This window comes from Brienomyrus brachyistius, chromosome 4, assembly GCF_023856365.1.
Source record: "Brienomyrus brachyistius isolate T26 chromosome 4, BBRACH_0.4, whole genome shotgun sequence".
NCBI lineage: Eukaryota > Metazoa > Chordata > Actinopteri > Osteoglossiformes > Mormyridae > Brienomyrus > Brienomyrus brachyistius.
This window is the reverse complement of record NC_064536.1, coordinates 11,708,898-11,736,064: the sequence shown is the minus strand read 5'-3', so window position 1 is coordinate 11,736,064 and position 27,167 is coordinate 11,708,898. Positions and strand designations below refer to the sequence as shown.

The 27,167-nt window shown below is 41.0% G+C and overlaps 1 long non-coding RNA gene across 3 annotated transcripts in view; it reads left to right on the top strand.

Annotated features, from left to right (window-relative positions):
• Nucleotides 1–27,167, top strand: part of LOC125739808 (uncharacterized) — a 46,392-nt gene that overhangs the window by 3,779 nt on the left and 15,446 nt on the right. For 2 of the 3 annotated variants that reach the window (XR_007397316.1, XR_007397318.1), the window contains 2 exons: nt 6,806–6,895; nt 7,363–8,780. The exons of the other annotated variant lie outside the window; for it this stretch is intronic. This is a non-coding gene — a long non-coding RNA (uncharacterized LOC125739808). Of the gene's footprint in view, nt 1–6,805; nt 6,896–7,362; nt 8,781–27,167 lie in introns of those variants that run through there. 3 annotated transcript variants of the gene reach the window in all.

Here is a 27,167-nt window from a genome sequence, read left to right as displayed (position 1 = left end):
GAGCTACATTTACATTTAATTTAAGTAATATATCCTTAAATTTTTTATTAACCCAGCAAAAACTAAATGTTATACTTTGTTTACAGGGCAAAAAACCACCGACATAAAACATTAAAGTGGGACAATAAGACAGATGCAGGTTTATAGATTTAGCAGAACTGCTTCTGAGTCCGTCCCTGAAGCAGATTTATTACTCCTTCTTTGATCTGATCGCTCTGCTGAGCATTTGATACGAATAGAAGAGGCTTCCTGTAAGCCCAGACATCACAATAAGGTTGAAGTCCCTCTACTCTGATATCTACGTGACTAGTTTTAATCCATACAGCAGCAATTACTCCAGGCTTTAGAAAGTATTCAAGGAAAAGTAAGGAATTTAAACCTAACGATAAAGGCCCCATGATGAGGAGCTAAACGGATTATTTCTATAAAAAGATCAGTAGACGAGGAGTCGGGGGATGACATCAGTAATTTCTGCTCCTTCGTTTCCCTTTAATTGAAAAAGGGATTAGCAAAAAGACACATAATCAACCTGTAGTTAGGGTCTGCAGGACCAGAGGTGTCCCTGAAAAGTCTGTAAACATGGCGGGCTGGCTATCGGCGTCGCCTCTCCCGACATCCTACGAAGAAGAATCTGGCTTTATTATTTCCGCTCCACGTACTCGGAGAAGCCAAGCGCTGGAGATGAGACGTGACGTCCGTGGTCATTTCACGGCCTTGGCTGTAAACGTCAGACATGATTAATGAAATGGGAGCCTTCTCCGCTATTCGGTTTGTAGTCAGAGACACGCCGTACTTCGCTCTCGTTCTACTGCCCGAAACGACTCCCAGCTTGATGCAATGCCATCCTCTGCTTTCTCTGACACTGCATCTTCAATCATCTTAGAAAAATGTGTGAAGCTGGTAGAGGGACGTCTGTGTGCAGGACTGCCCGTGCCGCCGTTTCCAGAGGGATTGCACAGATCCAGTACATTTTACTGCATTGATTCCTCACACCTTGGCCAATCAGCACATTAAAAGCGTTATTTCTGGAAATAAAGGTCTTTTTTTTCCCTACCCCATGATCAGCAGCACTTACTTAAATGACTGGCATTTAATGTTTAAAATCAAGCTTGGAAAAGTACATTCATTGTCTTTCACTATTATTATACAAGACTGAGCTGTTTCATCTTGCTACAAAAAGCGCATGCATTCTGTCATCCAGAATCCGTCTCCAAAACCCAACATCTGTTTCTCTTTTTTTCTTGTGTGTGCCTCTAATGCTGACACTAAAATATTTGTTTAAATCCCCCCCCACCCCTTTAAAGCCATTAAACTCATCTCCATCCTTGTCCCTCAATATAGTCCCTATTCCTTCCTCCTGTCTTCATGCTGCACGATTCCGTTCACCATTCCACCCGGGGTAACTTACAAATGGCTTACAGCTGATGGTGGAGTCCTGTGCGGTATTAATTAACCGTCTTCCAGGGTGATCTGTGTAAAGCCTCTACGAATCCGAGGGCCATTACTTGAGCAGTGCTGCCTGGATTAAAGGAAGCCTCATTTGCATGCACAGTCTCCACTGCGTGTGATAAAGAGAAGCCGGTTAGCCCAAGGTGATGACTTACTATACAGAATTTGCTCCCTAGGAATATGCTGCTTGTGTGAGGCTATTACAAAAGGCCACTTTGTCTGTCATTTACTTTGTGGGAGCCAAGCTGGGCTTTCTAAAGTATCGAGGTTCGTCCTGCCCTCTCGGAATTAAAACCAGCACAATAACCGTAGAAATTTGCAGCTAACTTCTCCTGCTGGAAAATATGACTGTACAGCTTATCTAAGCCGGGTAGGAACCTGCTCCGTGATCCCAAACATTAATCTGAATGTCTCAGAACGTAAAATATCGTTGAACTGTCGCTTTCACTCAAAGCCAGCGATGTAGAACTGCTTGGAGTCAAATGGTGTTGGCTGTTTTCTAAGCTAAGAAACCAAACATGACCAAATTACAGAGATCGCAGACATATTTCTCTGGTTTAAAATGAGCATTTTAAAAGAATATATGAATTCGAAAGCATCCATGTCAGCATGAGCTTTTGTGCAGGTTTAATACCCGGAGGAAATAATTACAGCCAAATCCACAACCACGAAATGGGAATGGTTTAAAATAAAAATAAAAAAGTCAGAGCTAAGCAGTCTGACATTTTCTGAGTTGTTGGGCAGTGTTAGCGGAATAACAGAGGAATTCCTTTAGATCTTTTCATGCTTTTGAGTAAATTTGCAGAGGTTAGGCTCCTACCAGACGCAGGCTGTTGTCAGATTATGAATGTTATATTTACAAAATTAAGCTAAAGGACAAATCAGTGGCTGACTTGGAGGCAGAGTCTCTTATTCCTGCAGAGTCGTGAGTCTTTCTGTGTCTGTACAGGATTTTCATCTTCTCCTCGTGTCCATGGCTTTCCTCCAGATGCTCTGGTTTTTCCCTTAAAAGATATCTGTATTGGCGCAAATGTATTATGCATCTTCTCTAGAGCTTTGCCTGGGATATCTGGGGCGAGATCTATTGTGATTCTGATCCTGCAGTGGATAAGCAGCTGTAGAAAAGGCATGGACTGCTACAATCAAACCGAATGCTACTTTAAAAGAAATTAAAGAAAGAGGACAAGCAAACGTAAAAGAAGAAAATGTGCAAACAACACAAATTGGCAACTGGCCCCAAAAAGGACTCACTCACAATAAATCTCACCCTTCTATAACGATTTGGAATTTGGCTGCTGTATCGGACTTACAGGAACTCTCAGCAGTATATCTTCGCCTGACTGATATATGAATAAATGTCATTATTCCTCAATGTCAGTTAAATTCGTAATCCAGATATCGTTAGTCTGTCATGGATCATTCCAGGGGGATTCCGTCAGTGTCATTCAGGGGCCCACCTGCTGGACAGTCACACCCCCTGTGGGATTCTCACCCTGCAACCTAGAGCAGTGTTTCTCAATCCAGTCCTCGGGGAGCCCAGACAGTCAACATTTTTGCTCCCTCCCAACTACCATCTGTGGGTCCCCGAGGACTGGATTGACAAACACTGCCCTTGATCACTGGTGTTTCCTGTTTTTGGCAACGCCCCTTTCCGAGCTGTAATTGATTGTCTTAATTAAACTCTTTAATTTGCACCAGAGTTCTGTCAGGCGGATACAAGTTTGAGCGTTTTATCCTAGTGATTACTTGTCTGTCTGTCTGGTTGCCCGATCCCATTTCTGTCCTTAGGTCCCGAGTTTGCCTGACCCTACTGATTGCCCATTGCTGGTCTCCTCACTTCTGCTTCTGGCAGCCAATTTGCATCCTCTCTCTCTCTGTTTTTGACCCGGCCTATCGATGTGGATTCTGCAACTGTTTATTTGCTGAAATTCGATCCGCATTCGAGTCTCCTACTGAGGTGTCTCACACAAGCTCATTAATAAAACACCCAACACAATTTACCATGAATCAAATTTTTATTGAAATGGTAAATATTGCATACCGATCATTTATAATTTCTAAATTTGGAGGTCTTGAGTTTGTCATTCTCTTAGGCATGTGCCCTCAACTAGACATTTTTACTAGCGTTAGGCATTAGAAGTCATTTTCAAGCTTCAGCGGTCTACATGGATTGTCCTTCTATGCATAATTTCTACCAAGAGCTGAGAAGTAAAATGATTTCCTGCGGCAGTGAAATGAGGCAGAGAAATCTTCAATGAGCGTGCGCTGTTGTCTGTGGTTGTCGGAGACCAGTGTTTACTTTGTGCCGAAGCTCGATGTGTTCAGAGACCTCTAGGGAGCAGTCATGACATGAAAATTTTAACAAGCGCATTTATAATTTAAAAATTATTGTAAAAGGTGGTCAGTCTTCCACCTCATCGAACTGTATAAAATCCCTAATTGCAATACTGAATGAATTCTCCTGTGTGCTGAGTGCAGAGTCCCATATACTGAGTGCTGTCTTTTCCCTTAACAAATGATCCAGCGAGTGTCGATTCTCATACGGTGCTTATAGCTGAGACTGAGAAAAATGAATACGATGAAAATTGATTTAAATTATCAAAGATTATCTCCCTGCGGTTCTCCATCCTAACACATTGCATATTAAATGTATCAGACTGGAATTACATTGTCTAGTAGGAATGTAGTCCTCGAGCTGCTTCGATTAGACTGCTATGTAATGTATTGTATAAATCTTGCCCCAGTGCTAACTTACAGTTGTTGCTAGTCACTCACTAGAAGCTCATTCTAACAGCATTTTTACCTAAACTGGTTCCTTGACAGCTGTATGCTTGTTTGCTGTATATTACAGAGCTGCCAGGTCTCAAGCATCCACTGTGACACTCAGGCTTTCAGACTCTCACGCTAATGCAAGGACTCAAAACAGCAAATCTTAAACTTAAACTTAAAATTAGCTACGTCAAAGGGTTTGGTAGTTTGCAAACCATACAGGCGATTCACAAGGTAATAAAACTGTTCTGTACATGTAAATGTGTGTGTATGTGAGAGCAGACTTGTCTTGAATTGAAAATCTAATGATAGCCAGCTAGGGGGCGGCATGGTGGTGCAGTGGTTAGCACTGTTGCCTCACACCTCTGAGACCGGGGTTCGAGTCTCCACCTGGGTCACATGTGTGTGGAGTTTGCATGTTCTCCCCATGTCGTCATGGGGTTTCCTCCGGGTACTCCAGTTTCCCCCCACAGTCCAAAAACATGCTGAGACTAATTGGACTTGCTAAATTGCCCCTAGGAATGCGTGTGTGAGTGACTGGTGTGTGAGTGTGCCCTGCGATGGGCTGGTCCCCCATCCTGGGTTGTTCCCTGCCTCATGCCCATTGCTTCCGGGATAGGCTCTGGATCCCCCGCGATCCAGTAGGATAAGCGGTTTAGAAAATGGATGGATGGATGGATGGATGGATGGATGGATGGATGGATGGATGGATGATAGCCAGCTGTCCAAAGTTAGCAATCCAGGATTTATCTGTCACACGTGCAAGTCATGTAATGTACATGTAAATGCAAACAGACAGGGTCAATCAGAAACACTACCTTTGGCAATTTGAGGTTGGAAATGGATATTATCCATAGCTGTTTGGTTCATTTACACATTTGAAGATTAGCTTAAGCTATTAAACACATAGGCTGTGCTTTAGCTGCTGTGAGATGACATATTTACCACGCAGTCAGCTTACATTTTACATTAATGGCAAATGTTGTAGTGCAACATTGTAACAAGATCAAAAACAGCAAGGAGGAAGTTTAGCATTATAAACAAAACTTCGTGAGATATTGCAGAGATACTGATACTGTAGTTAGCACATTAGCATTAAACTCCGGTCACTGGCACAATTCAGAACATTTTAACAGCCTTTGATGAGTTGATCTTACATAAACGAGATATATTGTAATAGTTCGGGCTGTCAAAGTTAATGTGTTACCACGTGTGATTAATTTTGAAATAATTCCCCATTACTATTTTTTAATCTTCTCCATGTGTTTTATCCACAAGTGCAAATTTGTAGATTATAATGCTTCCTGACTTATTATTTAGCATGTGTTAAATATTAATACTCCCCAAAGACTGAAACCTTGGCATAACAGTAGACCACTTCAAGTTGAATAATCTCAGTGATATCGTTCATGACAGATGGGTTTTGGTAATGTTTTGGTTAATGCAAAATTCACGAATACATCTTAAATTAAAATGCATCCTACCATTCCATTTGTTGTGGGTCTACAGAAATACGACCCCTGAGACTCTTCCATGCTGTTCGTACATGAGCATTTGATGACAGGGCCTCCCACATTTAGTCTTTGGCAGCATGTTAACCATCCCGTGGGAGTAGGAAGTGGAAGGTGCCTTCAACCAGGGGAGGCTGTACTCCGAACTTGCCGCTGAATGCAAGGAGGCTAGCTGGAGAACCATCATCTTCCCGGAAGTAGGTTATCAGCTGGTCACCTCCTAAGGGATATGGGAGGAACTGGAGCAAACCAGGAGAGGACCCTGAAAGGCCTGGCAGGAGAGGTTGAGAAGTGCAGATTTTGGCTGTGGAGAGGGGGTGGGTGACACCTAACCCGAGGTCCAGTTGCAGGGGGTGCCAGGGAGATGTCCCTTCTCCGCCACCAGGAGTCTTTCCGGAGTTAACGGAGCGAAATGCTGTCGATTGGTGGTACCCAATTGATGACCCTGCAGCTGACCTACGGGCACCGGAGGAGGTGCCACAGGCAGCAATGCCAATGCAGGTCAGCACCTACCTGTATAATCAGAACAGGTCTGGTGTGATCTTGTGTATTGAGTGGAAAATGCTAGAATGTTCAAATCCATGTTCATTTCCTCTCTCCCATTTGCACCAAGTTCTAAGACCCTATGCCGATGAATCCAAATCTAGATGTTCCAAGATACTCTGAGTGCCAATATTCTGCTTGCAACATGATCAGCAAAACTTTATTAATGAATGGATGATTAATATCATCCCATCACAGGTATCATCCCTACACACTTATATGACCAGAATAACAATACAAATGTTTGGGCTGTAACTTGGCCATATTCGGCCGCAATATGTTTATCATAAAGTGGACCTTTTTCTGGAATTAAAGTGGAAAATCTGTGAGTAGAAACGTTGCCTTTCTGATAAAACATGCAAAACCAAAAGCTTCAGGCATGAGGGCAGCACAGTGGGTCAGTGAGAAGCACTGCAGTTCGAATGCGACATGTTCTCTCCTGGTCATTTAGGTGTCCTACTGCTGCTCTCTCATTCCAATGGCATCTTTGGTTAAGTGGTGTATCTAAATTGTCCATGTGTGCCTTGTGACAGGCTGGTATCTGGTCCAGAGAGTGCCCAAGCCATGTGAACTCTGCTACATGGAATAAGCTGCATTTCCTGCTGTAGCCCTAGACAAGATGGGTATGTTGATGAACCTCAATAACAGTTAAATCTTTATGAAAAATTAAGTTGCTACCTATTCTCAGTCAATAAAAAATAACAGTAATTAAGAATAAGCAAATGGATCAGGAAATTTGGACAATTGAAATTCTCGTTATATAAGAACCACATTGTCCAAAATAAGGAGATCATGGCAACACTGCCAAACCCAATATGTGGAATTCAAATTAGTTATTACGTAAACGCTTGCACATCATTGCGGACAGGCAGCACAGGTGGCTCGTATATATCACAACTATTGCGTTGAGCACTTTGTGAAATGTTTATGAGCAAAGTGAATGTGAGTAATCGCTCTAGCAAAATTGACTGTTTCTGAAACATTCAAAAGATATTCTGCCAGTTTTCAGAGAAGTTTTAACAGGACTAAACATGAAATAAAAGCAATAAGCTTATTCCAGCATTCTACAGTAAGAATTTGATGTTTGCAGGTCAGCTGGCCATCCAGGACGGGGTGACGATGACACTATCCCACAACGTCCCTGTGACAGGTTCCATTGTTTAACACACTCTCATAACATATGGACAATTTGGAGAACTCTGAGAGGAAGCCAGAGAAAATTCACATCTTCAGAGGGACATCCATACATAGACACCTATAGGTGTAAGCATGCATTGCTAGTCAGTGAACTAGCCTGCACTCTGCAATTGTAAACATACTCAAAGGGCACGTCATTGGATAAACCAACCCAGGATCAGGAAGAGCTCATTTTTGTCTCCAAAACCTTAAAGCTTCAAAGGATGACAAGTGATACTCAGAGCTTTCTGACTTTCTGCACACTATGCTCTGCTATACTGACCTTTTATGTTTGTATATATGGTCTTCCTGTTAGATTTAACAAGTCTGACCAGTCTCTTCATCACTATGGTGTTTTTGAGCACAAGCTCTATGTTTTGTTCTTTATCACACGATCTCTGTATCCTCTAGACCACTGTTTCCCAATCTTGTCCCCAGGGACCCACAGACAGTCCACGTTTTTGCTTTGGAAGCAAAATGTGGACCGTCTGGTAGGGAGCAAAAACAGGGACCGACACTGTATTGCATGAAAATCCCAGGATGGTATCTATTTCTGAGGCGATGGAACCACCGCATGTCGTACCGACGACCACACAATGTTCAAAATTGCTTAAATCATCTCTCTCTAACAGTGACTCAATTATTTGATCCTGTCTGAATGCAGTGTATATCGAGCTGCAGCCACATGACTCATAGTGTGAGGGAGCATGCTGTTTGTATTAATGAGCAGGTGAACATAAAGTGGCCAGTGAGTGTTTGCAGTGCGCTATTATATATGACATTATTTGGATGTGAAAGGCACAACCGTTCCTGCAAATTGGGGAAAAAGAAACGTTGGTGACCACAGATTCACAAAATCGGCTTTATGTTGACAGTCTCCCTTATCATATAACGTCCTTTCAAGCCTTTCCGAACTCAACAATGTGCCAGAGAGGACTGTTTTTATCATTTATCAAGGGATGCAGAGTTCTGCATTCGGAGTCCCTTTACAGGACTGCTTTACCGAGCTGTTATTCTTGGAACAGTGGACTTTCCGTTACCATTGATTCTAGCCATTCTCACCTGATCTCTCTCACTAATACGGTGTTTTCATCCACAGAAATGCTGCTGACTGGATGCTTTTAGTTTATCGCACCATTCTCTGTAAATTCCAGATGCTGTAATGTAGGAATTAAAAGCTCAGGAGAGTTGGCTGTTTCTGAGATGCTGAAATCCACGCCTGACACCAACAATCACACCGTGTTTAAAATCACTAAGTTCGCACATCATAGTTGTCCTAATGCTAAGTCAAGCTCTATGAACCAATTGACCCTGTCTGTGTGCCGTATGTATTTATTTGCAGTTGCTTGACTGGCAGAGTGATGGCCGGGGATGTGTGCTGGCATTCGGAAGATTGCTGGCTTGAATCCTGCAAATGCCTGCAATGTCTCTTCTCCTTTGGGCCCTTAAGCAAGGTCCATAACCTACAATTGCTTCGTCCAGGGTATGACGTTAACCTACATCCAGCCTTATAAGCAGGTCCTCCAACTTACAGGGAAATTGGCAGGATTGGCACTCCAGCCACTGGGATAAACCTCACACTGTTCTGTTCCATTTCAACATGTGTGGTGCTGAGGTATCTCACACCGCTATGGCTGCAGTGAGTTGGTTTGTCATGTGGTGGGTGTGGCAATGTGCTGAATTAGTCTGCACCCCTCTCCGCTTGACACACAAAAAAGGGTATTTGAATCATGTATTTGCAAATCACAATAGTTTGTACAGGCAGTTCCTAGGTTAAGAACCTACTTATGGACAACTTATACATATAAACAGACTGCCATAAAGCATGTTATATTTGAATTAAGTAAAATGGTTCATAATAATGAACTCAAACACTATTTTGTAACACTCCTGAAAACATTGTGCAGCTTCATCGGCTCAAGGTACTGTATGTAGTTAGTTTTATTGTTAATGTATTATTAGCAGAGTTAGAGGTTTCAGGTCCAGAAAGTACAAATCCAGACCAAGATTTTGTTTCAACCAACCAGTTGAGTATAAAGAGTCACAGTCATAGAGTACTCAGCTGATTGGTTGAAACAAAATCCTGGTCTGGATTTGTACTTTCTGGACCTGAAAAATTCACCTCTGATTATTAGTATTTACTGTATTATTATTGTTCTGTCTTAGAAATCCCACTGAAAGACAGACGTTCATCACTTGGGCACTGCCTGTAATGACAGAAGGCCATTTCTGCATTTTATGAAGTCTTGCATTAAGGAGGGCACATGCACAGCTGGCAGCAAAACATACACAGCATGTTAACACTCACCCAGCGAGGGGTGGCCGTGCTGCATGGCGACACGCCAAGCGGCGGCAGAGCACACGCTCACGCTCACGCACGCGCTCACTCACAGCGTCCCAGCACAAATGCACAAACCCCCTGAAAAATGACCGCTCCTGTGGTCATCTTGTTTAATTGATTGAGATAAACACGCTTGACAGGTGTCTCCACTGTGAACTCGGCGGGTTGCTGGAGAGGGGAAGTGCGAGGTTCACATGAAGTGCGCATACCGACCTCGGCCTGCTTCGCCCGCAGCTAAATGTAGGGTGGAGATTAACCTCCATACAGAGAAAGAATCAAACACAAGCAGTTTAAATATTGCTCAGTGAAGCTTGCAGTTGCAATTCTGCTATCACAGGTGGAGCCAAAGTTTACTCACTGCCCCCAGTGGGGGCCAGATACTAAGAAAAGAAGCATTATAGCTGAAATAGCTTCATCGTACAGGTACTTTACTGGTGAATTTATATGAAAGCAGAGCTCTCGAGTCACACAGCAGCAGATAGATAAGTAGACTGCAGAGTTTTTTATCAGACCCTTACCGGGAAATACAATATACTTTAAAAGTGTTTACACCAAAAATGCAATATTTATTCATAAACATTATACAGCAGTGGTGGAAAGTTTAGGTCCAGAAATTTAAAATCCAGACCAACCAACCAGCTGAGTCCTCTGTGACTGTGACTCTTTATAACTATTGGTTGAAAACAAAAACTTGGTCTGGATTTTTACTTTCTGGACCTGAACTATCCACCTCTCTTGTATGGTGTTTATTACTTTTTCCACCTGCTGGAAATATTTCATACTGAGCTCTATCTGGCTGTACTGTTATCAGCACCATGTGTTAATATCTAAGATCAAGTGAACATTAAGGATCATTTTGCCTTGCATTATATTCATCCTAGCTTGCATTTTCTCCTTTTTGTAGCACATGTTTTTTTTCCATTGTAATTATAATACTTGATGCAAGTACTTGATCATTGCAAGCTCTTATTGTTTATTGGCATCTATCAGAGTCTTTTCACACTTGTTTTATACTGACAAAGACGCTTCTCCTCTGCGGCGGTCTGTGATGAGTAGCAGTTCAGTCTCCGGTTAACAGCATCCTTGGCACTTTTTTGGTGTCACGCTTTAGTGTGGAATTTAGCTAAGCGATGTCCAGTTTATTCTGGTTAATTAGCCACTGCTGCAAATGTCAGATTGAAGCTGTTCCCAAGGAACAGAAATGCCAGGAAAACACTGGGAATGATTTAGAAAGTCAATAAAGCTATAATTACCCACTAATGTATCCTTAAATAAGGTAATTCTAAGCAAGGGGATGATTCCGTAAACACCAAATGAGGAAGATAAATTCCTAAAGACTTATTTGTGTCTAGGTGATGTGTACATAATTGCCTCATTATACAAATGGTCAATTAGACTTGGATATAATCCTCATTTAAGAGAATATGTAATACGATCTCATCTAATAAATAAACTCCAGTGCAAAGCTGTGAATGAAAAAAGAAGAAAGCACTGTACTATTAGCTACCCATCCATCCATCCAACTTCAAACTGATCCCAGGCAGCACAGGACACAGGGCTGGGGTACACCTTTGGTGGGGAGCGAAATCACTGCAGGGCACTGGGGAAGGAAACCAGCAGGCATGGACGGGCCATCGGCAAGTTCGGGAATTTTCCCAGTGGACCAGTCTCGTGAAGCTCGGCTTTTACTTCCCCCACCCCAGCATTTTATAGCCCATATTCCAGGGGCGTGCAACCCGTCAGCCGATCTCGGTGTGTCTTTAGGTAGATCACAGATGATGATTAATGGATAATTCTATTATTTCATTGGTCAGAAAAATATACCATGAGAACTCCTTCCCCACCCTGATTGGTGGCGAAATTAACCAAGACGACCTCCTTACATGCTTATTCTTGCAAGTCTACACCTGGAGGAAACCCTTGGAAGTGTGAAGCATCGGTCCTCAGCACCTCACCGCCCAGCCTGGACTATAATTTAGGGAAATGATTACGTCTATATGTTGATCTCTGTGAGAAATACTGTAAACTTATTTGAATTTGGCTGCATTTACAATATCATTTTCAAATAATAACATTTTCATTCATTTGACGATTATAAAAAATCATTTCCACTTGCCACACCTACTCTTTTTTTTCTCGGTGTTCTAGATATAGTGCACTACTCTATCTCAGTTGTTGCAGTAAAAAGTCCAGGATTAGAAATATGCAATCCCCCTGTTCCCGCGTATTTGGTGGGGCTCTATCAGAGCCTACAGTATTGTCAGGCTGGAGTCTTTACCAAGTTTAGTATTCACCAAGTTCTTATGTTGAGAGTTGATAGTGGTCATGATCGTTTTTACACCATATTTATCATAATTTAAAAATAACTTATTTCTGATGGTCCCAGTAAATCGATCAGCACACTTCTTATGTTTTGCCATAACAATAATCTTATGGAAAAATAAACAAAACACAATTAATGAGCAGTGTTCTGGTGTGTGGATTTAGCATGTCCATCCCGTGGTGACTGCAGTAAGAGTACTCTGATCTATTCGCAGCCTGACATGCTATTGAAGGGAATTAGATTAATTATTGACTGTGTGTGTGTGTGTGTGTGAATTATGTTTATGTTACATTGCGAGGAGAATGTTGGGGTTAAGGTTGTCGTGTTGGGATTCGAATTTTCATCATTGAAATGAATGGAGAGTCCCCACAAAGATATAATATTTGCAAACTTGTGTGTGTGTGCGAGCGCGAGTGTGTATGTACGATGTTTACAGGCAGAGCATCACAGTGACTAAAAGTGTGTGTGTGTTTTCTCTAACAGAGAAAACAGGAAAGGTCAAATGCCCTTGCCTGCCCAGAGAAGGCAATTTTTACAGAGTGACGAGCAGGATTTATTTGACTTGAAGATTGTTTATAAAATAGCTTCTTTGCATCCACAGATTATTTTTGATCAGTTTTACGATAGATTTTTCCCTTTTCAGGATGAAGGTGGGGGTCTGACAGCCACAATGTCGTGGGAACATAAATAAGTGTATTCCATTGTACAAAGGCAAATTAAAACCAATTACTATTACCTTAACCAAAAACAAGCATGCTGTGTGCAGTGTATTTCTCAGCCAAGAAGCTAACAGCTATATCACATGCTGGTTTATTCTAAAAATGCAGCAAGTGGCAGAATTTAATACAGGATAATTGTGGTCACCTGGCACAGTCACCAAAAACGAATTAGACACCATTAGAAAATTTACATAATCATGTATTACTTTTGGTAAATTAAAGATAATAAAGTAAATTAAGAATATCCCAACAGTTTTCATAGGGGCAGGGAGTACTTGTGTAGGAACTGGGAAGGTCTTCGTGGGTAGTTATTGACCTACTTAATATCATGTGTCAGTTGGGTAATTCAGGTCCAGAGAGTAAAAGTCCAGACCAAGATTTTGTTTCAACCAACCAGTTGCGTATAAAGAGTCTAGTTGGTTGAAACAAAATTCTAATGGACTTCTAATCTCTTGACCTGAATTACCCAAGTCTACGTATCAGCAACGGGGAAGGAGATGGACTGAACTTTCCTCTCGATTTTTTAACTAAATTCGTCCCTCAGTATCTGCGGGGGATCAGCTCCTGGACCCCCCACAGATACCAAAATCTGCAGATGTTCAAGTGCCTTATATAAAATGACATATATAACCTTTGCACATCCTCCCATACACTTTACATTATCTCAGTATTACCCATAATACCTGATACAATATAAATGCTGTGTGTAAATAGCTGTCGTACTGTATTGTTCAGGTTACAATGACAAGAAAAAAAGTAAACGTGCAGTACAGATGCAACAATCACAGACAATATATAAATTATCTCTCTTCCCACACATCACTTCACTGGCGTGCAGTTAATTCAAGTTTTGCTTCCTGGAAGATTCTGGAATTTGTTACCCTAATATTCTCAATCTGTGGTTTATTTAATCCATGGGTTGCAGGACCCACAGACACGGAGAACCCGACTGTACCTCGGTATCGTTAACCAGGCAATGTTTTATTTCACTTACACTTTGCTGATATTTATATTTGGTTTTCGAATCTGCAGAATCATTATGAGGGCAGCATCAGTCAAGGCATTAACACAGCTACACCTGGACAGCTTGTTTTTGGACTGTGGGTGGTGGAATGGGTAGAACATGCAAAACCAGGATGTGCAAGGTCAGCATACAAGCAACTGAGACAGAGTGCTACATCCAGAAAGAGGCACAAATAGATCCCATTTGTAAATTCATTGGGGGGGGGGGGGAGTGACATGGAAAAAGGAATAAGAACATTATTTGGACGTGTAAGGCAGCTTCAGGAAAGCATCATGGAGAACATGCACAATACAAAATGGACAGAAAGCATTGGCTGCAGAAGGCCTGCTGGGGAATCGGTGGGATTTTGGGTCTGGTGGTATTTTTTGAGGTGAAATAAAACAAAAAAACTCCGTGTTGTTTTTTAGCAGACCCAATTATCGAAAACAGGGTACATTTCTGTTTATTATTATTTTAAGAAATCAGTCTGAGGCAGTCGCTAAAACAACCAGAGTTTAAAAGCCATGCTGTAGAGCCCAACAGTGACACTGTTCATCTGACCCTGGGCTTTAAACCAGTGACTATCTGATCACAGACGCAGCCATTTAAACCACTGAGCCAATTCATCACCACCAGCATAACAACAGCCCCCCCCCCCCCCCCCCCCCCTCCGCCCCCACATCATCTTCCAGGGAGATTTGAATAAAACCTTTAACCTAATGTGCATAAAGTATAAACTATATATGAAATGTCTTATTGTCTCCTTCACAACCCAAATGCCAAACGTGTGCTTTTCATATACTATGAGATCATATGGGTTCTCAGTTGTTTCAAAAGAGCCCCAATCATTCATTAATTGTTAATCAAGGCTTGTGCCTTCTTTTAATGTCATTTTAATTTAATTAAATTTAACATACATAGATTTTATATTACTATGGACCTTATTATCATGATTAAGAATATGTCTAGGGAGAGCTGATCCCATAAAAACATTTTTTCTTCCCGCTGTTTAAGAATAGAGAACTGAAATAAGTCATTAATTTATTATGGATTAGCCTATCACTCAGGAATATTGTCTTTCTTCCTTGAGATGTTGAATGTTCTCCTGTGCATCTCTAAGCATTCGGGTCAGTCTTGTTGAGGCCAATCAGAGACCTGCTGAGCTCTATGAATACGAATATATCCTAGTTACTGAGCCCAGAGCAACTGGCTCGTCAAAAGTTAGCTTGTCATGTGTCACATGTGGGCTTTGGAGATGAACTCATGACCAAAGGTTCCAGCAGAATGAGGTCACTAAACAAGGTCAATATTTCTGAAAATTGTTTTAATCTATCAGCATGGAAGTATTATACACATATTAATGATATGAATATTGTGTGCAGCTTTGGTCACCTTGCCTTAAAACAGACAACGTAGGGCTACAAGAATGATTCCTGGTCTTAGAGGAATGTCTTATGAGGAGAGGTTAGCTGAGCTGAATCTGTTCAGCCTCGAGCAAAGGAGACTAAGGGGGGACATGGTCCAGGTATATAAGATTCTAATAGGTCTGGATGCTGTTCAGCCAAATAGTTACTTCAATATTAGTTGAAGTGCAAGAACTTGTGGCCATAGGTGAAAATTAACGGGAGAACATTTTAAACTGGATTTGAGAAAACGCTTCTTTGCACAGCATGTAGTTAGAGTATAGAATACTTCCTGTTCGTGTAGTTCACGCTAAAACCTTTAAATGAGAGCTAGATAAAATGTTAACAACTCTAAGCCATTAGTTGAGTTCTCCCCAAATGAGCTAGCTGGGCCAAATGGCCTCCTCTCTTTTGTAGTTTCTTGTGCTCTCATGTTCTTATGGATGGATGGATGGATGGATGGATGGATGGATGGATTGTTCAATGGATGGATGGATGAATTGATGGATGGATGGGTCAATGGATGGATGGATGGATAACTGAACTAATAACTGAAGACCCTTGAACTTTCAGCTGTGATTTAAATACATTTTTGACCCAAATCTACAGCAAATAGCACACTGGCTTGCTACAGAATTTATTTCTTCATTTCACAGAATGCCAAAAGGATTGATTTTAGACCTTTCTTAGTCACTCAAAGGCATTTCACTTTTTAGTATTAAGCTACTCCAGTTTAGCTTCGGCCTTCAAAGTGAATTTAACATACCAGTTTTGAGCTTTCAGGAGAATGAAACGGATTCACCTGTAGTTTTTGGCTTCTCTTTATTACTAATAAAATTATTGCAAAAACACACATTTGCTGTTGGTTGTGGATAAACAAGAACAAGTTGCTTATTTGCATTTAAATTGTGAGGTATGCTTTTAACAAGTTTAGCTTGATTTTGATCATAATACTATTTCATATTTGCTGAATTAACCATACGTATTTTTATAACAAAAGAAGCAATATTGTAAAGCATTCTTTGTGGTTTCATTCTTCACTAAAGTTTACAACCAATATCAATACATATAATAAGTGGTTTTAAACTGAATTGAAAATGAAGCAGTATCTTGTAAATATTTAACAGAGTATTTTTTCAAGTCTAAGCCTCAAAGGCATTTTAGACCAATTCTGAGGAAATACAGGATTTACGATATAAGTTACAGTATACTTCTCAGCTTTCTGAGATCAATGAAAATAAATTCCTTACCATATTACAAAGAATAAAATTGAAAAAAGGTAAAGAATAAGGTTTTAAGGAGAGAACGATTTACTTATTAAAGGCCCTTCCATTATCCTTTTTGACTTATTTTGAACATACCAGTTTTGAGCTTATGATGTATTAATTTTAATGAAATTTCCATGCACTTAAGCAATTTAACATATAAAGTATGAATCAATAAGTCTTGGTTTGGAGTCTAGATTCTGGCTTTGTGGGACCAAGTTTAATCTGTTGTTGTTTTGTCTCCCAGTTTTGGTCAAGGTTCCTGGAGTCTTACTTGTACGTTCATGGTCTTACTTAGCTGGAAGTTTGTCGTTTTTGTATTTCACCTCCAAAAAGCCAGTTGAGCATTTACTTGCTTGAGGTTCTTGCGATCATTTATCACTAACAGTTTATGATTGTCCACACAATAATTAGCTTTAAAGCAGGGCTCAATCTCTGTGTAAATGGGTCACAGGGGGTTGCTGGTTCAAATCCCATGGTTGGAAGAGTGGAGAGTGGTTATAGGAAATGTCTCACTAAGGTTATTTCATCCAAAGGGGGAAATAATAGCTAGTGTAGTAATCGCTGGTCATGACAGTAGGGCACAGGGTTAAAATCTCCCTCAGTAGGAATTGGCATCGTAGTTCATTTCTTTTGTTAAATAAGTGAATTTGTTTCTTGTTTTTGCACAGGTGATGGAATTATATCACCTTTATCTATAGATATAATTTGAAAGAAGATTTAATATTGATATGCAAATATTTGGTAATGAAGAACTAAATACTTGATGGGGTGTCCTATGTTTTTCACATAACGGTAAGATCAGTATGTCATCGAAACAAGCAATGATGATGAACCAGTGAGGCATGTCCCCAACAATATTCACAAAGCCTCAGAACGCAGCAGGAGCACCAAATAGCCCAGAAGGCATAACCAGATATTTATAATGCCCAGTGGAAGCCGACATGCTACTTATGCCCCTCCCATATCGGAAAATGACTTTAAGTGGGTCTTTGAATTGCACACCATGTTTATTTTTGTTTTTTCCTCATTACAGTATTCAATTTGAAGACGATGTCTGTGAATGCTGTCGGTAGCAGTGCAGCCCTCACCTTTTCCTACAGCGCTGACGATTCCCACAAAGTGATTACCTAAAGCATCACAGCGGATAATTCTGTGTCGTTTCTGCTGTCTGCATGCCTTTGCTTCATTGTGCCCAATTTAGGGATTCTTTTCGCAGTGCCGGATATCGCTATTGTTTTTGCGTTTCCTCCACAGTGCGAGCAGTGCCTAGGTTCTGCATTTTCCCACTTTCTTCGTGTGATTTTCATGATTATGCCATGTTATCCTAGGATTTACTGCACTGTCTATTTTCAAAACTGAGTCTTTCCATTGACTACAGCCTGAGCTTTTCATTCTATTCTGTGTTGTTTCTCTAGTTTAGCTTCCAGCATCAAATCTGACTTCCCAAAGAACTTTTCTCTCAGTCTCATGTCACAATCACCCATCAGTATTCTGTCAAGGTAGAGACCCATCAGATAGATCTCCAAAGTTAGATATGATTGACTTTCCAATTTTAAGTCGATATTAAATTCTAACAACATATTAACATATTCTAACTGTCTGTGATCTTCTGTGCCAAATAGATCTTCTGTATGTCTTGTTTTTGTTTCCTGGGAGAACAACTAGTTTCAGTGCTTTCCCTTACCAGCCTGTTGCAGTGTTGTTAGCTGCTGTTGAAGACATTCATGTCACTGAAACGACTTGGCTGTCTTCCTTGTCATCGGCTCCAATTTCCATCAAATACGCGGCAAACAATTTCCTTTGTTCTTTGACGTTCTCCGTCAGCTTTGTTTCAGTTACAAATTCTGTTCTATTGTTCATTCTTGTATCTATTTCCTGCTCTCACATAACTTAGCTAGCCTGTTCTGTGCTAACATTTTGGTTCCTAGTAAACTGGCAATTCTGCACTTCTTCATGTTCCCATGCTCGCCTGCGTTCCTGTTTATCGTGAGTTTGTACTCTGGTACAGTACCATGGTGCACTGGTGATTGATAAAAAGACTGGAAAGAAGTAGTAGCCAAAGTGTCTGCTTCATTGCCAAGCTTCCTTCCCTCTCTACACTCTCTTGACTCCCTTGAGACAGATCAGGTAAATGGTGTCTGGCACACATCTTCCCAGCCAAATTACAGGTTTCCTTTCGATGACAAGTTGACACTTGGAAAAAAAATGGGATGTTGCAATATTATTAAAAGTGAGCGCTAAAATAAATTTTTACCACAAAATTGAAGAGCACTGAATGTGTCTGTGGTTTTCAGAGCATGGTTTTACAATTACATTTATATCTTTCGTAGATAGTCTTATCCAAAGTGACATACAAGCATGACAAATAGTACATTACAAGAATACATCTGTCAAGGAGCTAACTAGGTGTAAGTACAGCTTGGCTCAGCTTCCAGTGTATGACTAATAACAAGTGTAAATTGACATCAGACAGAGAGCTAAATAATATGCACAGGTATAGCAAAAAGGGGGCTATTCAAGGAGAAAGTGCAATAATAATCACATTCAGGATACAGAGGAGATTAGGCAAAGGATCGAGGAGCAGGACAGTGGTTGTTGGGTTAGGAGGTGTTTCCAGTTAGCCGGAATCATGCACAAAACATCTAGAGTAAGACTTCTCACATGGCAAAGGGACGACTCAGGAGTGTTGGCTTGGTGACTAAAGGGAGTGAGACAATATGTAGATCTTTTAGAGAAATCAAATGCAACGTTTGGCTGCACTCTGCAAGTTAGATAAGTAGTTTTCTGAAAAGCAGTTTAAGATCATTAACAACAGAGTAGATAGATAGATAGATAGATAGATAGATAGATAGATAGATAGATAGATAGATAGATAGATAGATAGATAGATAGATAGATAGATAGATAGATGGGTTAAATCTGAACTGCATAGGGGTCTGATGCCTGAATGCCCCATTCTGAAGCAGTGAAGTGATTATTCAATATGACCCACTCATTGTAATCTTCCATGCATCTGCTGCTAAATCTGATTTTAAGGCTTTTATCAGTTCCAGGAATGTGTATCATGGTTAATTCCATGGTAGATAAGGACTCCATAGTACCTCAGTCCTATTTAAATGATACACAGCATTACTCCTCAGGAAGTTAATATCTATGGTGTCAATATAAAAAATCTAAACGCTTTGGTTTCTACCTCTAAGATACCTAGGGAACATCTGCTTTGAAGAAAGAGACAAATTTGTCAAATATGTTTTTGCTTGCCAACATTTTATAATTAACTTGTGTTATTTATTACTTACTTACCGTGTGCCCTTGCTCTGTACTCTGTTGCAAATAGTTGTTTATTATTCTTTAAACTGGCCTTACCTGACAAATGAAACTAATAAAGAGATTGCAAGCCAGGGCACCAACCTGAATAATTATAAGGTAAGTGGTAAATGTGGCAGCCGTATTGCTATACAGCTATGTATAACAAATAAAGCCAAATATGCTGAAACATGGCAGTTTAAGGAAACATAAGGTTGGCATCGTCTAATTGCATGTCAGTGTTATGGTCTTTAACTTGACATAAGCTTAAACTGGCAGCCAATCAGAGAGCAGGGAAAAGCCCAGAAGAGTCTTTAATAAAATTATGTAATATTAAAGCTGCAGTAAAACTTTCTTCCAGTAAATGTTCGAATATACACAATGAGGCATATGATAAATGTGGAACCTTTAAAGTATATGTAGCCGTAAAGCTAAAAAAGGTCATAAAGTTAGAGAAAATCATCGTTCATAACTATAAGAGTTGCGTCCTTTGGGACAGTGAGCATATCGCTACGAGGTGGGGACTGGAGGGCGAGGAAGGGATTTTATCAGCAGCCTCTGGATGCAGTGAGCTGGGGGAGCAGAGCGAAGGTCTAAAGGAGGCACTGCAGCCCTGACAAAGGACAACCTGCCAGGAAAGATGGGGTTCAGCCTCTAGTTTGGCGTCCTCTCTCCAAAAAAGGAGACTTAAATCATTAGCATATGGACAGAAATGATTAGCGTAGCATAGACTGGCCAGCCCCCTGACCTTGTCCATCCCTTAGAACATCCACAGCATGCCCCCCACCCCCCCCCTCCCCCATCTCATGTTAACACCTTCTGTTTCCCGGGGATGCATTTGAATTTGATTCAAACAACCAGAACAAGTGGATTTTCATAAAGCACATTTCATCGTGAAGGTGGGTACTATGTGATTTGAATAAGAAGCTGAAAATGTTGAGGTACGATATATATATATATATATATATATATATATATATATATATATATATATATATATATATATATATACGTCCAATCAGTTTTGACTCTTAGCTTTTACAGCAACAAATCCTGTCAACTCTGACTCACAAAGACATGTAGCAGAAAACAGAATCACCTGATTTTACCCAGGTATGCTAGTGCCACAGAATTCTCCAATAACTCTAGAGTTGACTCTTTGTTGCATCATTTCCTTTGTCCTCAAGTCAATGAGGTCATCTCTGCCAAGGTCTGCATCATTGATGCTGTCTAAGCCAGCAAGGAGAGGATTACAAAATCACCTTTCAATTTTCAGGTTGTCTGAGCAGAAGAAGCCTTCTAAAAATTCTGCGGTCTTTCCCGGTGTCTACATATATCTGACTGGAGGGGGGTTTGTCAGTCTCCTCTTCAGTCTGTAGAACCACCTTCAAGGCAATAATGAACCCTTTAAAATTCAGAATTATAGGCCAAACAGACAGCAGTGTGCAAAATTTTAGGTAGTATAAGAAATTGATGTTCAAATGATCTTCATGCTCATGTAAAACTATGATATTATGCCTGTCAAAGGGTGTTAGCTTAGTGATTTCAAAACCTCTCCCAAAGTCACCCCAGTATTTGCAGCAACCATCCAATATACCCATGTATTTTTTGACTCGACCACCAGCACACCTTGTATAACTAATCAATATCTCACTAATTAAATTAATTAATTGAGCTGGTGGTGAAATGCAGCAAACTGCTGGAATGGCTAGGGTGCCTTTTGGGAGAGGTTAGGGAACTGAAACCGTGTTAATCTACCCATCCAAGTTATCAACAAATTTTTGGGAAAACAGAGGAGGTTCTTGTTAGTTTTTGTTGTGTTAGTTTGAATTGTCATATGTTCTAATGTTAAACTGTGTTTTTTGTTTAGAGCACATCTACCTTTACTACTTAAATAAATAGCTTTAAATATTTCCTTTGACTCCCTAAGACATTTGCACAGTGCTGTACATCAGATGCATGGTCTTCATGTATAATGCGCTATAGATACCTTCATAATGCAATATAGTGGTCGGTTTAAGCTTTAAGGATGCTTTATACTGCATTATGAAGGTATCTATAGTGCATTATAGAATATTCAGCTTCATAGAGGATTCGTTAATCATAATAAGCATGAGGATAATGTAGCCTTCCGTGCATCTGCTGTTAAAACTGATTATAAGGCTTTTATCAGTTCCAGGAATGTGTTTATTGGTTATTTTAAATGTTTTTTTTCCCATGTTTAAAATGCTTTATGATTGCATTAGTGTCTGTTACGAATGGGTTCATAGATTCTTACAGACATGACATTCACAGAAAGTGTTACCGTGTCATTTTTCGTAAAAAGCATCAGATAACAGGTTATGATCTCCTGTTTTAAAGTTTCAGTCTTTACACATATGTTGTATATGTTATGATGAAAATGGGTTCGTCACAGTTTGTAAATCGTTTAGTACATCAGCTGAATAGTAACTAGATCAGAGAGTGCGACGACACCTTTACAGTACTATAGCAGGAAATCAATGGAAATGAGCAACCCTGTGTCAAACGCAATAACCATTCCTCTATCCATCCTTCATTCCCACCTGTCAGACTCACGGTCATTGGGGTCCTACCCGTTAAGCTTTGTGCTCAAGGCAGGGAACAGCACAGGACGGGGCGCCAACCTATCGCAGGAAGATACAATAATTTTATCTTCAAATTTTTCACTACAAAAGTTATTCCATAGTGATTAAGATGCTTTGGCCATTAATGCTGGTTCAAAGTACTAATGCAATAACTGTGAGATTAAAATGACATAGCATAGGAAAAGCTAAATCTAGCCGCAGACTGCCTTCCACATCAGTGCTTACTGACTAAAGAACTGATTAGATTAATTCTCTCTTCATGTCCATTAGAGCTTCATCGCCCATTTTCACCTGCCATACCTATTAGTACCAGATAATGAAATGCCTCTCCTCTCTGCAGGAAGTTTCTTTGGGGAAATATATTTTGATAATGTTATTTCATCCTCATTTTTATATTCTCCAGTTATTTCTACTTGTTGCATTGATGTGAAGATAAAAAAAAGTTATTTTCACTAGTTGCCTTCCATATTTTTGTGTGTCATAAACAGGTTATCATAAATGGCAAATCCATTTTGCTAATTAGATCACCTGCAGTTCATCTGAACCTGCAAACTTTTAATCAAAATTTAAACAACCAAAGCAGTATGCCCCCTACAGGCCTTCTTTAGTCCTCCTGGCCACCAGTAATAACTGCTTTCTTGGTAAAGCAAGCACCTAAAAATAATTGTGCTATTATTCATTTTTCTAAGCGCTCTGTAATATTCTGAGGTTAATTTATCCACACCCCGCGGTCGATCTCTCCCTTGCATTCCAGTGCCGTGTAGTTGTGCTGTTACTGTGGTTACCATTTATCTCCTCTGTGTTTCCAAATCGAGGCAATCGCTGCCTGGCACCTGATATTCCCAAAAGGAGCGCTATCCATGCACAGCATGTACATTTCCAGCACCTTCGCCTCACCGCAGACTGATTCACCAGCTCCGACTCCTTGCAAAGTTCTAAGAAGTTCAATTCATGGAAAGTGTGCGCACTGCCCCTCTCCTAGCATGCAGGATTTATTGATTTGCTCATCCAGAAAATGTGGCATGAATGCAGTTTCATTGTAAATGTTATGCATTTGGAATTTCAGAATATGATGTATGAACAGCATGTCTGTCGTAGGTCATAGTGTTTGTACTGTATTGGAATAAGTTTAGACATAGATAATTATATGTTTACCCCTATATGCAGCTTCCATACCTGATTATCCAGAGCAGCTGTGACCCTGTAATAGGTTTCACTAAGTACAGGGCACCAATGCCAGTCCATCACAGAGCAAAACACACTTACACAGACGATGTAATTGAGAGACACCAACTGATAAAAGAATTCTATTTTTGGACTCCAGGATAAAACTGGAGGTACACAGAGAAAAAAAACTCTCTCTTTCACACACACATAGAGCAGGAATAATACCAGCAGCCCTTGAAGTGTAAGCTTATACTGCTAACCAAGTGACATTCAGATGTATTAATTAATCTGTATTTGGTTATTCATTTGGTTGGGAAACTAGTGGCTATTAAATGAAGATGTTTATCTTGGGCGTTGTGTACATTGTGGAAAAGCAAACTGCATTTCTTACTTTTTAGGATAATAGGTCATTAATGCTTCTAGAGCAGTGCTTAGCTACTTTGCATGGAAGTAACTTTACAGGTTCTCAGTGTCCTTCTGCAGTGTCTCCTTAGTGTGCTGGATCACGCCTGGATCACTCCCCTCTCTGCATGAGTCACTGCCCCCCTCCTGGATCACACTGCCCCTCTCCTGGATCACACCTGGATCATTCCCCTCTCTGCATGAGTCACTGCCCCCCTCCTGGATCACACTGCCCCTCTCCTGGATCACACCTGGATCATTCCCCTCTCTGCATGAGTCACTGCCCCCCTCCTGGATCACACTGCCCCTCTCCTGGATCACACCTGGATCATTCCCCTCTCTGCATGAGTCACTGCACCCCTCCTGGATCACACTGCCCCTCTCCTGGATCACGCTTGGATCATTCCCCTCTCTGCATGAGTCACTGCCCCCCTCCTGGATCACACTGCCACTCTCCTGGATCACACCTGGATCACTCCCCTCTCTGCATGAGTCACTGCCCCCCTCCTGGATCACACTGCCACTCTCCTGGATCACACCTGGATCATTCCCCTCTCTGCATGAGTCACTGCCCCCCTCCTGGATCACGCCTGGATCACTCCCCTCTCTGTATGAGTCACTGCCCCCCTCCCGGATCACAAATGCATCACTCCCCTCTCTGCATGAGTCCCTGCCCCCCTCCTGGATCACACCTGCCTCACTCCCCTCTCTGCATGAGTCCCTGAGCCCCTCCTGGATCACGCCTGGATCACTCCCCTCTCTGTATGAGTCACTGCCCCCCTCCTGGATCACACCTGCCTCACTCCCCTCTCTGCATGAGTCCTTCATGGTTCACTCCCATTTGGTCATCACTGCCAAATAAACAGACTACATACACATACACACAAATACACACACATACACAGACATATGTCTTGCTGATCCACAGTAACACAGCCCCCTGTTTGGCATTATGGCATGATGTCCACTGGCTCACTACCTATTCTTACTCCCTACATCTCTGGCTATGAGGCTACCCTATACAGGCACACATACTTATCTATATTCTTACATTGTGACAGGTGTTAAATCACTTTATGTTATGTCAAATTTCCCTATGAACTTCACTTGAATCACTTTCAAAAAGAATGTAGGTTTATCTCACAGCCTCAGGAAATTTACTAATATTCTCAACAGTTTCCAGCAGTCAGGATGTTATACTGATTAAAATGCATACCTGCTCATTAACAAGAAGGAAGAAAGTCTTCTGTTCTACTTTTTTTCCATTAAGACAGGCAATAGACTAAGGAGTGTCACAGAAATAATGTTAAGCTCCATAAGCAAGTGGAATAATTGAAACATTCCTATTTTAATGGGAATTTAATTGCGCTTTGAGTGAATTGATTAGCCAGAGATTATCAGACCATTCTAAGCGTGATTGTTATTAACATTTGCCTGTCTAATTTGAACTGAGATATAATTGATTATTTTATGTCCACTCCTCTTCATAGCACTTTGGGGGGTAGCAGAATAAATGCGAAAATGAAGCTAATAAATGGTGACTAAAAGAGGAGTCACTGTGTGTGCCAAGTTCAGCTAAGGAGGAATCTAGCTGATTACTAAACATTTCAGGATGACAAACAGACCTGCAGAATTTTTACGCAAAAAACTTCAGGCTGAAAATTGAAGTACAAGGGTCTAACTTGGAGTTGCCCGTTCAAAAACAGCAACAAAACATCCATTTGGCCATCAAACCATTTTCTATACCTACTTGTCCTATGGAGGGTTGCAGGGGAAGTAACAGCGGAAAAGTAACAAACGTTGTGGGAACAGGGGGTAAATATTGCTAATGGATACAAAGAGCTCCTGGCACTATCTTCCATGAAGGTCTTCCATGTCTTCATGCAAAAAATTTAATCCAGACAGTGAAGAAAAAGCGGCCAATGATTGCTCAGCATTTATGTGGAAACTCCTTCAGGACAGCTGGAGAAGCATCTCAGGAGGCCACCTCATGGAACTGGCATAGAGGAGACAGTAGGATCAGCCAGTCCCTGGGGTAATTGGGGTTAACTGCCTTGCTGAGGGGTTCAATTGTGGGATCACCCTGCCAACCCTGGGATTTGAACCAGCAACCCACAGAGCTGCCCCCCCCCACAAGAAATATGTTATTTATTTATTTTATATTTTTTAGTCAGTACATAAATCCATATATGATATTTTATAGTGTTGATGTCTTAATAATTATTTTAAAATGTACAAAATAGTTCAAATAAACCTTTCTATGGGTGGGTGATCAGTACTGGGTATTTTTAAGCCACACTTTTTAAAAATAAAAAAAAAGCCCCTAACATTCACCTGTTTAGATACAATCAGAGGAAAATGGAAGTTTTAAAAACTTTAAAACTTATAAAATCTGCCCCGCCGACTGATCCGGCACCAGCACCCTCCCCTAGTCAACGAAAGTCACCGATCGATAACATTTTCACACATCCTGAACCAATCCACGGTCATCAAAAACTTTGGAAACCCCTAGCCTAGTGTATGGGATGTGTCCTGTACTATCTGGGATAGGCCCCAGACCCCCTTGTGGCAATTTGAGCAGGATTACCCGTTATATACGCTTCCTTCCCTGTAAGTGTCAGTGTGTTTGTCACTACAGCTTCATTCTAGTTTACCGTGCCCTTGTACTGAACTGACACTGGAAGTCATTATTTCTGACAGCAGCAGCACTGAGCATTCCCCTGTCATGTGGCTCTCAGTCTCTGCTGAAGAAGGAGTCGTATTCAGCCTTGTTATCTACTTACTGATGTCGGAGCAAGCAGATGTCAGGAGGGTCCTGGGAACTGCGATGCCCCCTCCGTCTCTGTGGGCCTTCGTCATTGGAGTTGTGAGGCTTTCCGGCGTAGTGTTGAGGAACAGCGGAATTACACCGATTGACATCATTGGCGCCAACGATTAAGCTGGTTTCTCAGCAAATGAGCATCTGAGTGATGCTCAATGTTGTGACAGTTTAAATAAAGGAAATATGCCCATCTAACGTAATCTGTTTGCCATCTCAGCATGTCCTCGCAGAACGGGAGCTCATTTAAGGTGAAATTAAGTGTCATTGTCATTTTTAACCATTTAAGCGTTGAGTTTCAAGGGCAGCATTCGTCGCTGAACTGTCTGCAGCCCGTTTTGCATATCTGAGCTCTTGGAACAA